Source organism: Taudactylus pleione, unplaced genomic scaffold, assembly GCF_031769625.1.
Source record: "Taudactylus pleione unplaced genomic scaffold, aTauple2 ptg000914l, whole genome shotgun sequence".
NCBI classification, from domain to species: Eukaryota; Metazoa; Chordata; class Amphibia; order Anura; family Myobatrachidae; genus Taudactylus; species Taudactylus pleione.
In genome coordinates this window covers 129,959-144,714 of record NW_028285315.1, presented here as the reverse complement: position 1 = coordinate 144,714, position 14,756 = coordinate 129,959, and the positions used below count along the sequence as shown (strand labels likewise).

The 14,756-nt window shown below is 30.9% G+C and overlaps 9 non-coding genes across 9 annotated transcripts; all 9 read left to right on the top strand.

Moving 5' to 3' along the window:
* The first annotated feature begins 1,755 nt into the window (after positions 1-1,755).
* Positions 1,756-1,828, top strand: TRNAR-UCG (transfer RNA arginine (anticodon UCG)). The gene has a single exon. It is a non-coding gene; the product is annotated as a tRNA-Arg (tRNA).
* Positions 1,829-2,712: 884 nt separating this feature from the next.
* TRNAR-UCG (transfer RNA arginine (anticodon UCG)) lies at positions 2,713-2,786 on the top strand. Its single transcript has one exon. It is a non-coding gene; the product is annotated as a tRNA-Arg (tRNA).
* Positions 2,787-3,671: 885 nt separating this feature from the next.
* TRNAR-UCG (transfer RNA arginine (anticodon UCG)) lies at positions 3,672-3,744 on the top strand. The gene has a single exon. It is a non-coding gene; the product is annotated as a tRNA-Arg (tRNA).
* Positions 3,745-5,351: 1,607 nt separating this feature from the next.
* TRNAR-UCG (transfer RNA arginine (anticodon UCG)) lies at positions 5,352-5,424 on the top strand. Its single transcript has one exon. It is a non-coding gene; the product is annotated as a tRNA-Arg (tRNA).
* A 2,803-nt stretch (positions 5,425-8,227) lies between these two features.
* TRNAR-UCG (transfer RNA arginine (anticodon UCG)) lies at positions 8,228-8,300 on the top strand. The gene has a single exon. It is a non-coding gene; the product is annotated as a tRNA-Arg (tRNA).
* An 884-nt stretch (positions 8,301-9,184) lies between these two features.
* TRNAR-UCG (transfer RNA arginine (anticodon UCG)) lies at positions 9,185-9,258 on the top strand. Its single transcript has one exon. It is a non-coding gene; the product is annotated as a tRNA-Arg (tRNA).
* Positions 9,259-11,833: 2,575 nt separating this feature from the next.
* TRNAR-UCG (transfer RNA arginine (anticodon UCG)) lies at positions 11,834-11,906 on the top strand. Its single transcript has one exon. It is a non-coding gene; the product is annotated as a tRNA-Arg (tRNA).
* An 886-nt stretch (positions 11,907-12,792) lies between these two features.
* Positions 12,793-12,865, top strand: TRNAR-UCG (transfer RNA arginine (anticodon UCG)). Its single transcript has one exon. It is a non-coding gene; the product is annotated as a tRNA-Arg (tRNA).
* A 1,618-nt stretch (positions 12,866-14,483) lies between these two features.
* Positions 14,484-14,556, top strand: TRNAR-UCG (transfer RNA arginine (anticodon UCG)). The gene has a single exon. It is a non-coding gene; the product is annotated as a tRNA-Arg (tRNA).
* The last annotated feature ends 200 nt before the right edge of the window (positions 14,557-14,756 follow it).

Sequence of the window (14,756 nt, the reverse complement as noted above, 5' to 3'; positions counted from 1 at the left end):
TAATTCCCATAGGAAAATAAATTCAACATAAACAATGATGTGCATGATGTACACATAGTTATAGGTTTTTTAGGTTTTTGGTGCATAGTAAAAGGTATCCTTTTGGAAAAGGTAAGAATTTACCTGTTAACTTGTTCAATTTTGGTAATCTGTGTTGGAAAAAAATCTTTGACCAAATTGATACAATAAAGGATATTTGCATATCTGCATATAAAAATTATATCTCACATGTTTAAAATGAATCACTGAAATCCGAACATCCATAGTCCAAAGAGAAATTGCTATAAAGCCTACATCCCTAATATTTTCATAAAACTTAAAAAACCTTTAGGAAAATGTCAGTGTTTACCTGTTAACTTTTTTGATTTTGGTAATCTGTGTTGCAAAGCAGTTCTTTGACCAAATTGATACTATAATGGTTATTTGCATATCTGCATATAAAAAATACATCTCACATGTTTAGAAGGAATCAGTGAAATCAGAACACCCATAGTTCAATGAGAAATTGCTCTAATGCCTACATCCAAAATCTTTTTATAAAACTTTATAGCATGCCTATAGAAAAGTTAAGTTATTTCTCAGCTAAGTTAAGGATTTTACAAAATCTAGGCTATGTGAAAGGTATACTTTGTAATGTTCACTCAACATAAATCACTAAAATATGTTGGATTTCATTTTGTAATTCATATGCAAGTTTTTCCAAAACATACCTCTAGAAAAAGCTTCTAAATTTTGAATGTTATACTTGAGGTTACTATTACCACACCTTCCACAGGTTTGACAATTTCGACATAGATGACAGCATGGCATAATGGATGAGGTGTCTGACTTCTGATCAGAAGATTGAGGGTTCGTGTCCCTTCGTGGTCAAGTCATTCTTTTTGTCACTAATTGAAATCTTCAAACTCTGCATGAATTCAATGGATGACAATGTTGTAAAGAATGTACATTTCTAAATGTAATTCCCATAGGAAAATAAATACAACATAAACAATGATGTGCATGATGTACACATAGTTATAGTTTTTTTAGGTTTTTGGTGCATAGTAAAAGGTATCCTTTTGGAAAAGGTAAGTATTTACCTGTTAACTTGTTCAATTTTGGTAATCTGTGTTGGAAAAAAATCTTTGACCAAAATGATACAATAAAGGATATTACATATCTGCATATAAAAATTATATCTCACATGTTTAAAATGAATCATTGAAATCCGAACATCCATAGTCCAATGAGAAATTGCTATAAAGCCTACATCCCTAATATTTTCATAATTCTTAAAAAACCTTTAGGAAAATGTAAGTGTTTACCTGTTAACTTGTTTGATTTTGGTAATCTGTGTTGCAAAGCAGTTCTTTGACCAAATTGATACTATAATGGTTATTTGCATATCTGCATATAAAAAATACATCTCACATGTTTAGAAGGAATCAGTGAAATCAGAACACCCATAGTTCAATGAGAAATTGCTCTAATGCCTACATCCCTAATCTTTTTATAAAACTTTATAGCATGCCTATAGAAAAGTTAAGTTATTTCTCAGCTAAGTTAAGGATTTTACAAAATCTAGGCTATGTGAAAGGTATACTTTGTAATGTTCACTCAACATAAATCACTAAAATATGTTGGATTTCATTTTGTAATTCATATGCAAGTTTTTCCAAAACATATATCTAGAAAAAACTTCTAAATTTTGAATGTTATACTTGAGGTTACTTTTACCACACCTTCCACAGGTTCGACAACTTCTATAAAGATGACCGCGTGGCCTAATGGACAAGGCGTCTGACTTCGGATCAGAAGATTGAGGGTTTGAGTCCCTTCGTGGTCGAGTCTTTCATTTTGTCACAATTTGAAATCTTCAAACTCTGCATGAATTCAATGGATGACAATGTTGTAAAGAATGTACATTTCTAAATGTAATTCCCATAGGAAAATAAATACAACATAAACAATGATGTGCATGATGTACACATAGTTATAGTTTTTTTAGGTTTTTGGTGCATAGTAAAATTATCCTTTTGGAAAAGGTAAGTATTTACCTGTTAACTTGTTCAATTTTGGTAATCTGTGTTGGAAAAAAATCTTTGACCAAATTGATACAATAAAGGATATTACATATCTGCATATAAAAATTATATCTCACATGTTTAAAATGAATCATTGAAATCCGAACATCCATAGTCCAATGAGAAATTGCTATAAAGCCTACATCCCTAATATTTTCATAATTCTTAAAAAACCTTTAGGAAAATGTAAGTGTTTACCTGTTAACTTGTTTGATTTTGGTAATCTGTGTTGCAAAGCAGTTCTTTGACCAAATTGATACTATAATGGTTATTTGCATATCTGCATATAAAAAATACATCTCACATGTTTAGAAGGAATCAGTGAAATCAGAACACCCATAGTTCAATGAGAAATTGCTCTAATGCCTACATCCCTAATCTTTTTATAAAACTTTATAGCATGCCTGTAGAAAAGTTAAGTTATTTCTCAGCTAAGTTAAGGATTTTACAAAATCTAGGCTATGTGAAAGGTATACTTTGTAATGTTCACTCAACATAAATCACTAAAATATGTTGGATTTCATTTTGTAATTCATATGCAAGTTTTTCCAAAACATACCTCTAGAAAAAGCTTCTAAATTTTGAATGTTATACTTGAGGTTACTATTACCACACCTTCCACAGGTTCGACAAATTCTATAAAGTTCACTGCGTGGCCTAATGGATAAGGCGTCTGACTTCGGATCAGAAGATTGAGGGTTCGAGTCCCTTCGTGGTCGAGTCTTTCATTTTGTCACAATTTGAAATCTTCAAACTCTGCATGAATTCAATGGATGACAATGTTGTAAAGAATGTACATTTCTAAATGTAATTCCCATAGGAAAATAAATACAACATAAACAATGATGTGCATGATGTATACATAGTTATAGGTTTTTTAGGTTTTTGGTGCATAGTAAAAGGTATCCTTTTGGAAAATGTAAGTATTTACCTCTTAACTTGTTCAATTTTGGTAATCTGTGTTGGAAAAAAATCTTTGACCAAATTCATACAATAAAGGATATTTGCATATCTGCATATAAAAATTATATCTCACATGTTTAAAATGAATCATTGAAATCCGAACATCCATAGTCCAATGAGAAATTGCTATAAAGCCTACATCCCTAATATTTTCATAAAACTTAAAAAACCTTTAGGAAAATGTCAGTGTTTACCTGTTAACTTGTTTGATATTGGTAATCTGTGTTGCAAAGCAATTCTTTGACCAAATTGATACTATAATGGTTATTTGCATATCTGCATATAAAAAATACATCTCACATGTTTAGAAGGAATCAGTGAAATCAGAACAGCCATAGCTCAATGAAAAATTGATCTAATGCCTACATCCCTAATCTTTTTATAAAACTTTATAGCATGCCTATAGAAAAGTTAAGTTATTTCTCAGCTAAGTTAAGGATTTTACAAAATCTAGGCTATGTGAAAGGTATACTTTGTAATGTTCACTCAACATAAATCACTAAAATATGTTGGATTTCATTCTGTAATTCATATGCAAGTTTTTCCAAAACATATATCTAGAAAAAACTTCTAAATTTTGAATGTTATACTTGAGGTTACTATTACCACACCTTCCACAGGTTCGACAACTTCTATAAAGATGACCGCGTGGCCTAATGGATAAGCCATCTGACTTCGGATCAGAAGATTGAGGGTTCGAGTCCCTTCGTGGTCGAGTCTTTCATTTTGTCACAATTTGAAATCTTCAAACTCTGCATGAATTCAATGGATGACAATGTTGTAAAGAATGTACATTTCTAAATGTAATTCCCATAGGAAAATAAATTCAACATAAACAATGATGTGCATGATGTACACATAGTTATAGGTTTTTTAGGTTTTTGGTGCATAGTAAAAGGTATCCTTTTGGAAAAGGTAAGAATTTACCTGTTAACTTGTTCAATTTTGGTAATCTGTGTTGGAAAAAAATCTTTGACCAAATTGATACAATAAAGGATATTTGCATATCTGCATATAAAAATTATATCTCACATGTTTAAAATGAATCATTGAAATCCGAACATCCATAGTCCAATGAGAAATTGCTCTAATGCCTACATCCAAAATCTTTTTATAAAACTTTATAGCATGCCTATAGAAAAGTTAAGTTATTTCTCAGCTAAGTTAAGGATTTTACAAAATCTAGGCTATGTGAAAGGTATACTTTGTAATGTTCACTCAACATAAATCACTAAAATATGTTGGATTTCATTTTGTAATTCATATGCAAGTTTTTCCAAAACATACCTCTAGAAAAAGCTTCTAAATTTTGAATGTTATACTTGAGGTTACTATTACCACACCTTCCACAGGTTTGACAATTTCGACATAGATGACAGCATGGCATAATGGATGAGGCGTCTGACTTCTGATCAGAAGATTGAGGGTTCGTGGTCAAGTCATTCTTTTTGTCACTAATTGAAATCTTCAAACTCTGCATGAATTCAATGGATGACAATGTTGTAAAGAATGTACATTTCTAAATGTAATTCCCATAGGAAAATAAATACAACATAAACAATGATGTGCATGATGTACACATAGTTATAGTTTTTTTAGGTTTTTGGTGCATAGTAAAAGGTATCCTTTTGGAAAAGGTAAGTATTTACCTGTTAACTTGTTCAATTTTGGTAATCTGTGTTGGAAAAAAATCTTTGACCAAAATGATACAATAAAGGATATTACATATCTGCATATAAAAATTATATCTCACATGTTTAAAATGAATCATTGAAATCCGAACATCCATAGTCCAATGAGAAATTGCTATAAAGCCTACATCCCTAATATTTTCATAATTCTTAAAAAACCTTTAGGAAAATGTAAGTGTTTACCTGTTAACTTGTTTGATTTTGGTAATCTGTGTTGCAAAGCAGTTCTTTGACCAAATTGATACTATAATGGTTATTTGCATATCTGCATATAAAAAATACATCTCACATGTTTAGAAGGAATCAGTGAAATCAGAACACCCATAGTTCAATGAGAAATTGCTCTAATGCCTACATCCCTAATCTTTTTATAAAACTTTATAGCATGCCTATAGAAAAGTTAAGTTATTTCTCAGCTAAGTTAAGGATTTTACAAAATCTAGGCTATGTGAAAGGTATACTTTGTAATGTTCACTCAACATAAATCACTAAAATATGTTGGATTTCATTTTGTAATTCATACGCAAGTTTTTCCAAAACATATATCTAGAAAAAACTTCTAAATTTTGAATGTTATACTTGAGGTTACTTTTACCACACCTTCCACAGGTTCGACAACTTCTATAAAGATGACCGCGTGGCCTAATGGATAAGGCGTCTGACTTCGGATCAGAAGATTGAGGGTTCGAGTCCCTTCGTGGTCGAGTCTTTCATTTTGTCACAGTTTGAAATCTTCAAACTCTGCATGAATTCAATGGATGACAATGTTGTAAAGAATGTACATTTCTAAATGTAATTCCCATAGGAAAATAAATACAACATAAACAATGATGTGCATGATGTATACATAGTTATAGGTTTTTTAGGTTTTTGGTGCATAGTAAAAGGTATCCTTTTGGAAAATGTAAGTATTTACCTCTTAACTTGTTCAATTTTGGTAATCTGTGTTGGAAAAAAATCTTTGACCAAATTCATACAATAAAGGATATTTGCATATCTGCATATAAAAATTATATCTCACATGTTTAAAATGAATCATTGAAATCCGAACATCCATAGTCCAATGAGAAATTGCTATAAAGCCTACATCCCTAATATTTTCATAAAACTTAAAAAACCTTTAGGAAAATGTCAGTGTTTACCTGTTAACTTGTTTGATATTGGTAATCTGTGTTGCAAAGCAATTCTTTGACCAAATTGATACTATAATGGTTATTTGCATATCTGCATATAAAAAATACATCTCACATGTTTAGAAGGAATCAGTGAAATCAGAACAGCCATAGCTCAATGAAAAATTGCTCTAATGCCTACATCCCTAATCTTTTTATAAAACTTTATAGCATGCCTATAGAAAAGTTAAGTTATTTCTCAGCTAAGTTAAGGATTTTACAAAATCTAGGCTATGTGAAAGGTATACTTTGTAATGTTCACTCAACATAAATCACTAAAATATGTTGGATTTCATTTTGTAATTCATATGCAAGTTTTTCCAAAACATATATCTAGAAAAAACTTCTAAATTTTGAATGTTATACTTGAGGTTACTATTACCACACCTTCCACAGGTTCGACAACTTCTATAAAGATGACCGCGTGGCCTAATGGATAAGCCATCTGACTTCAGATCAGAAGATTGAGGGTTCGAGTCCCTTCGTGGTCGAGTCTTTCATTTTGTCACAATTTGAAATCTTCAAACTCTGCATGAATTCAATGGATGACAATGTTGTAAAGAATGTACATTTCTAAATGTAATTCCCATAGGAAAATAAATTCAACATAAACAATGATGTGCATGATGTACACATAGTTATAGGTTTTTTAGGTTTTTGGTGCATAGTAAAAGGTATCCTTTTGGAAAAGGTAAGAATTTACCTGTTAACTTGTTCAATTTTGGTAATCTGTGTTGGAAAAAAATCTTTGACCAAATTGATACAATAAAGGATATTTGCATATCTGCATATAAAAATTATATCTCACATGTTTAAAATGAATCACTGAAATCCGAACATCCATAGTCCAAAGAGAAATTGCTATAAAGCCTACATCCCTAATATTTTCATAAAACTTAAAAAACCTTTAGGAAAATGTCAGTGTTTACCTGTTAACTTTTTTGATTTTGGTAATCTGTGTTGCAAAGCAGTTCTTTGACCAAATTGATACTATAATGGTTATTTGCATATCTGCATATAAAAAATACATCTCACATGTTTAGAAGGAATCAGTGAAATCAGAACACCCATAGTTCAATGAGAAATTGCTCTAATGCCTACATCCAAAATCTTTTTATAAAACTTTATAGCATGCCTATAGAAAAGTTAAGTTATTTCTCAGCTAAGTTAAGGATTTTACAAAATCTAGGCTATGTGAAAGGTATACTTTGTAATGTTCACTCAACATAAATCACTAAAATATGTTGGATTTCATTTTGTAATTCATATGCAAGTTTTTCCAAAACATACCTCTAGAAAAAGCTTCTAAATTTTGAATGTTATACTTGAGGTTACTATTACCACACCTTCCACAGGTTTGACAATTTCGACATAGATGACAGCATGGCATAATGGATGAGGTGTCTGACTTCTGATCAGCAGATTGAGGGTTCGTGTCCCTTCGTGGTCAAGTCATTCTTTTTGTCACTAATTGAAATCTTCAAACTCTGCATGAATTCAATGGATGACAATGTTGTAAAGAATGTACATTTCTAAATGTAATTCCCATAGGAAAATAAATACAACATAAACAATGATGTGCATGATGTACACATAGTTATAGTTTTTTTAGGTTTTTGGTGCATAGTAAAAGGTATCCTTTTGGAAAAGGTAAGTATTTACCTGTTAACTTGTTCAATTTTGGTAATCTGTGTTGGAAAAAAATCTTTGACCAAAATGATACAATAAAGGATATTACATATCTGCATATAAAAATTATATCTCACATGTTTAAAATGAATCATTGAAATCCGAACATCCATAGTCCAATGAGAAATTGCTATAAAGCCTACATCCCTAATATTTTCATAATTCTTAAAAAACCTTTAGGAAAATGTAAGTGTTTACCTGTTAACTTGTTTGATTTTGGTAATCTGTGTTGCAAAGCAGTTCTTTGACCAAATTGATACTATAATGGTTATTTGCATATCTGCATATAAAAAATACATCTCACATGTTTAGAAGGAATCAGTGAAATCAGAACACCCATAGTTCAATGAGAAATTGCTCTAATGCCTACATCCCTAATCTTTTTATAAAACTTTATAGCATGCCTATAGAAAAGTTAAGTTATTTCTCAGCTAAGTTAAGGATTTTACAAAATCTAGGCTATGTGAAAGGTATACTTTGTAATGTTCACTCAACATAAATCACTAAAATATGTTGGATTTCATTTTGTAATTCATATGCAAGTTTTTCCAAAACATATATCTAGAAAAAACTTCTAAATTTTGAATGTTATACTTGAGGTTACTTTTACCACACCTTCCACAGGTTCGACAACTTCTATAAAGATGACCGCGTGGCCTAATGGACAAGGCGTCTGACTTCGGATCAGAAGATTGAGGGTTCGAGTCCCTTCGTGGTCGAGTCTTTCATTTTGTCACAATTTGAAATCTTCAAACTCTGCATGAATTCAATGGATGACAATGTTGTAAAGAATGTACATTTCTAAATGTAATTCCCATAGGAAAATAAATACAACATAAACAATGATGTGCATGATGTACACATAGTTATAGTTTTTTTAGGTTTTTGGTGCATAGTAAAATTATCCTTTTGGAAAAGGTAAGTATTTACCTGTTAACTTGTTCAATTTTGGTAATCTGTGTTGGAAAAAAATCTTTGACCAAATTGATACAATAAAGGATATTACATATCTGCATATAAAAATTATATCTCACATGTTTAAAATGAATCATTGAAATCCGAACATCCATAGTCCAATGAGAAATTGCTATAAAGCCTACATCCCTAATATTTTCATAATTCTTAAAAAACCTTTAGGAAAATGTAAGTGTTTACCTGTTAACTTGTTTGATTTTGGTAATCTGTGTTGCAAAGCAGTTCTTTGACCAAATTGATACTATAATGGTTATTTGCATATCTGCATATAAAAAATACATCTCACATGTTTAGAAGGAATCAGTGAAATCAGAACACCCATAGTTCAATGAGAAAATGCTCTAATGCCTACATCCCTAATCTTTTTATAAAACTTTATAGCATGCCTGTAGAAAAGTTAAGTTATTTCTCAGCTAAGTTAAGGATTTTACAAAATCTAGGCTATGTGAAAGGTATACTTTGTAATGTTCACTCAACATAAATCACTAAAATATGTTGGATTTCATTTTGTAATTCATATGCAAGTTTTTCCAAAACATACCTCTAGAAAAAGCTTCTAAATTTTGAATGTTATACTTGAGGTTACTATTACCACACCTTCCACAGGTTCGACAAATTCTATAAAGTTCACTGCGTGGCCTAATGGATAAGGCGTCTGACTTCGGATCAGAAGATTGAGGGTTCGAGTCCCTTCGTGGTTGAGTCTTTCATTTTGTCACAATTTGAAATCTTCAAACTCTGCATGAATTCAATGGATGACAATGTTGTAAAGAATGTACATTTCTAAATGTAATTCCCATAGGAAAATAAATACAACATAAACAATGATGTGCATGATGTATACATAGTTATAGGTTTTTTAGGTTTTTGGTGCATAGTAAAAGGTATCCTTTTGGAAAATGTAAGTATTTACCTCTTAACTTGTTCAATTTTGGTAATCTGTGTTGGAAAAAAATCTTTGACCAAATTCATACAATAAAGGATATTTGCATATCTGCATATAAAAATTATATCTCACATGTTTAAAATGAATCATTGAAATCCGAACATCCATAGTCCAATGAGAAATTGCTATAAAGCCTACATCCCTAATATTTTCATAAAACTTAAAAAACCTTTAGGAAAATGTCAGTGTTTACCTGTTAACTTGTTTGATATTGGTAATCTGTGTTGCAAAGCAATTCTTTGACCAAATTGATACTATAATGGTTATTTGCATATCTGCATATAAAAAATACATCTCACATGTTTAGAAGGAATCAGTGAAATCAGAACAGCCATAGCTCAATGAAAAATTGATCTAATGCCTACATCCCTAATCTTTTTATAAAACTTTATAGCATGCCTATAGAAAAGTTAAGTTATTTCTCAGCTAAGTTAAGGATTTTACAAAATCTAGGCTATGTGAAAGGTATACTTTGTAATGTTCACTCAACATAAATCACTAAAATATGTTGGATTTCATTCTGTAATTCATATGCAAGTTTTTCCAAAACATATATCTAGAAAAAACTTCTAAATTTTGAATGTTATACTTGAGGTTACTATTACCACACCTTCCACAGGTTCGACAACTTCTATAAAGATGACCGCGTGGCCTAATGGATAAGCCATCTGACTTCGGATCAGAAGATTGAGGGTTTGAGTCCCTTCGTGGTCGAGTCTTTCATTTTGTCACAATTTGAAATCTTCAAACTCTGCATGAATTCAATGGATGACAATGTTGTAAAGAATGTACATTTCTAAATGTAATTCCCATAGGAAAATAAATTCAACATAAACAATGATGTGCATGATGTACACATAGTTATAGGTTTTTTAGGTTTTTGGTGCATAGTAAAAGGTATCCTTTTGGAAAAGGTAAGAATTTACCTGTTAACTTGTTCAATTTTGGTAATCTGTGTTGGAAAAAAATCTTTGACCAAATTGATACAATAAAGGATATTTGCTTATCTGCATATAAAAATTATATCTCACATGTTTAAAATGAATCATTGAAATCCGAACATCCATAGTCCAATGAGAAATTGCTCTAATGCCTACATCCAAAATCTTTTTATAAAACTTTATAGCATGCCTATAGAAAAGTTAAGTTATTTCTCAGCTAAGTTAAGGATTTTACAAAATCTAGGCTATGTGAAAGGTATACTTTGTAATGTTCACTCAACATAAATCACTAAAATATGTTGGATTTCATTTTGTAATTCATATGCAAGTTTTTCCAAAACATACCTCTAGAAAAAGCTTCTAAATTTTGAATGTTATACTTGAGGTTACTATTACCACACCTTCCACAGGTTTGACAATTTCGACATAGATGACAGCATGGCATAATGGATGAGGCGTCTGACTTCTGATCAGAAGATTGAGGGTTCGTGTCCCTTCGTGGTCAAGTCATTCTTTTTGTCACTAATTGAAATCTTCAAACTCTGCATGAATTCAATGGATGACAATGTTGTAAAGAATGTACATTTCTAAATGTAATTCCCATAGGAAAATAAATACAACATAAACAATGATGTGCATGATGTACACATAGTTATAGTTTTTTTAGGTTTTTGGTGCATAGTAAAAGGTATCCTTTTGGAAAAGGTAAGTATTTACCTGTTAACTTGTTCAATTTTGGTAATCTGTGTTGGAAAAAAATCTTTGACCAAAATGATACAATAAAGGATATTACATATCTGCATATAAAAATTATATCTCACATGTTTAAAATGAATCATTGAAATCCGAACATCCATAGTCCAATGAGAAATTGCTATAAAGCCTACATCCCTAATATTTTCATAATTCTTAAAAAACCTTTAGGAAAATGTAAGTGTTTACCTGTTAACTTGTTTGATTTTGGTAATCTGTGTTGCAAAGCAGTTCTTTGACCAAATTGATACTATAATGGTTATTTGCATATCTGCATATAAAAAATACATCTCACATGTTTAGAAGGAATCAGTGAAATCAGAACACCCATAGTTCAATGAGAAATTGCTCTAATGCCTACATCCCTAATCTTTTTATAAAACTTTATAGCATGCCTATAGAAAAGTTAAGTTATTTCTCAGCTAAGTTAAGGATTTTACAAAATCTAGGCTATGTGAAAGGTATACTTTGTAATGTTCACTCAACATAAATCACTAAAATATGTTGGATTTCATTTTGTAATTCATACGCAAGTTTTTCCAAAACATATATCTAGAAAAAACTTCTAAATTTTGAATGTTATACTTGAGGTTACTTTTACCACACCTTCCACAGGTTCGACAACTTCTATAAAGATGACCGCGTGGCCTAATGGATAAGACGTCTGACTTCGGATCAGAAGATTGAGGGTTCGAGTCCCTTCGTGGTCGAGTCTTTCATTTTGTCACAGTTTGAAATCTTCAAACTCTGCATGAATTCAATGGATGACAATGTTGTAAAGAATGTACATTTCTAAATGTAATTCCCATAGGAAAATAAATACAACATAAACAATGATGTGCATGATGTATACATAGTTATAGGTTTTTTAGGTTTTTGGTGCATAGTAAAAGGTATCCTTTTGGAAAATGTAAGTATTTACCTCTTAACTTGTTCAATTTTGGTAATCTGTGTTGGAAAAAAATCTTTGACCAAATTCATACAATAAAGGATATTTGCATATCTGCATATAAAAATTATATCTCACATGTTTAAAATGAATCATTGAAATCCGAACATCCATAGTCCAATGAGAAATTGCTATAAAGCCTACATCCCTAATATTTTCATAAAACTTAAAAAACCTTTAGGAAAATGTCAGTGTTTACCTGTTAACTTGTTTGATATTGGTAATCTGTGTTGCAAAGCAATTCTTTGACCAAATTGATACTATAATGGTTATTTGCATATCTGCATATAAAAAATACATCTCACATGTTTAGAAGGAATCAGTGAAATCAGAACAGCCATAGCTCAATGAAAAATTGCTCTAATGCCTACATCCCTAATCTTTTTATAAAACTTTATAGCATGCCTATAGAAAAGTTAAGTTATTTCTCAGCTAAGTTAAGGATTTTACAAAATCTAGGCTATGTGAAAGGTATACTTTGTAATGTTCACTCAACATAAATCACTAAAATATGTTGGAATTCATTTTGTAATTCATATGCAAGTTTTTCCAAAACATATATCTAGAAAAAACTTCTAAATTTTGAATGTTATACTTGAGGTTACTATTACCACACCTTCCACAGGTTCGACAACTTCTATAAAGATGACCGCGTGGCCTAATGGATAAGCCATCTGACTTCGGATCAGAAGATTGAGGGTTCGAGTCCCTTCGTGGTCGAGTCTTTCATTTTGTCACAATTTGAAATCTTCAAACTCTGCATGAATTCAATGGATGACAATGTTGTAAAGAATGTACATTTCTAAATGTAATTCCCATAGGAAAATAAATTCAACATAAACAATGATGTGCATGATGTACACATAGTTATAGGTTTTTTAGGTTTTTGGTGCATAGTAAAAGGTATCCTTTTGGAAAAGGTAAGAATTTACCTGTTAACTTGTTCAATTTTGGTAATCTGTGTTGGAAAAAAATCTTTGACCAAATTGATACAATAAAGGATATTTGCATATCTGCATATAAAAATTATATCTCACATGTTTAAAATGAATCATTGAAATCCGAACATCCATAGTCCAATGAGAAATTGCTCTAATGCCTACATCCAAAATCTTTTTATAAAACTTTTTTAGCATGCCTATAGAAAAGTTAAGTTATTTCTCAGCTAAGTTAAGGATTTTACAAAATCTAGGCTATGTGAAAGGTATACTTTGTAATGTTCACTCAACATAAATCACTAAAATATGTTGGATTTCATTTTGTAATTCATATGCAAGTTTTTCCAAAACATAGCTCTAGAAAAAGCTTCTAAATTTTGAATGTTATACTTGAGGTTACTATTACCACACCTTCCACAGGTTTGACAATTTCGACATAGATGACAGCATGGCATAATGGATGAGGCGTCTGACTTCTGATCAGAAGATTGAGGGTTCGTGTCCCTTCGTGGTCAAGTCATTCTTTTTGTCACTAATTGAAATCTTCAAACTCTGCATGAATTCAATGGATGACAATGTTGTAAAGAATGTACATTTCTAAATGTAATTCCCATAGGAAAATAAATACAACATAAACAATGATGTGCATGATGTACACATAGTTATAGTTTTTTTAGGTTTTTGGTGCATAGTAAAAGGTATCCTTTTGGAAAAGGTAAGTAATTACCTGTTAACTTGTTCAATTTTGGTAATCTGTGTTGGAAAAAAATCTTTGACCAAAATGATACAATAAAGGATATTACATATCTGCATATAAAAATTATATCTCACATGTTTAAAATGAATCATTGAAATCCGAACATCCATAGTCCAATGAGAAATAGCTATAAAGCCTACATCCCTAATATTTTCATAATTCTTAAAAAACCTTTAGGAAAATGTAAGTGTTTACCTGTTAACTTGTTTGATTTTGGTAATCTGTGTTGCAAAGCAGTTCTTTGACCAAATTGATACTATAATGGTTATTTGCATATCTGCATATAAAAAATACATCTCACATGTTTAGAAGGAATCAGTGAAATCAGAACACCCATAGTTCAATGAGAAATTGCTCTAATGCCTACATCCCTAATCTTTTTATAAAACTTTATAGCATGCCTATAGAAAAGTTAAGTTATTTCTCAGCTAAGTTAAGGATTTTACAAAATCTAGGCTATGTGAAAGGTATACTTTGTAATGTTCACTCAACATAAATCACTAAAATATGTTGGATTTCATTTTGTAATTCATATGCAAGTTTTTCCAAAACATATATCTAGAAAAAACTTCTAAATTTTGAATGTTATACTTGAGGTTACTTTTACCACACCTTCCACAGGTTCGACAACTTCTATAAAGATGACCGCGTGGCCTAATGGATAAGGCGTCTGACTTCGGATCAGAAGATTGAGGGTTCGAGTCCCTTCGTGGTCGAGTCTTTCATTTTGTCACAATTTGAAATCTTCAAACTCTGCATGAATTCAATGGATGACAATGTTGTAAAGAATGTACATTTCTAAATGTAATTCCCATAGGAAAATAAATACAACATAAACAATGATGTGCATGATGTACACATAGTTATAGTTTTTTTAGGTTTTTGGTGCATAGTAAAAGGTATCCTTTTGGAAAAG